We start from the raw sequence: 362 nt of genomic DNA, 5'->3' as shown, positions 1-362 counted from the left end.
ATATGAAACAGCTACATCATGGTGCAAACATTATCTTATGCTATCACGTCACAGTCATAACATCTACCCACCCTAATCTATGGAAACTTCCAAACTCTTCTTCCTCACCAATGTATTGTCTTCTGGTGAAAGTCATATACATGGAATTATAGAGTATGTAAATTTCCAGACTCCCTTGTTTTACTTAAAAATATACATTTAAGATTCATTTTTCTTGTTGCACAGATTATTTCATTCTTTTTGTTGTTGTTGAGTAATATTTGATTGTGTGGTTTTTTTGTATGTTCTGGAAAAAATACTCATATAAATAAAACTGCATGATGAAATTTAGCAAAGATCATATAAACACCTCCAAGAATACT

This window comes from Balaenoptera acutorostrata, chromosome X (genome assembly GCF_949987535.1).
Source record: "Balaenoptera acutorostrata chromosome X, mBalAcu1.1, whole genome shotgun sequence".
Lineage (NCBI taxonomy): Eukaryota > Metazoa > Chordata > Mammalia > Artiodactyla > Balaenopteridae > Balaenoptera > Balaenoptera acutorostrata.
This window is presented reverse-complemented; position numbering follows the sequence as displayed.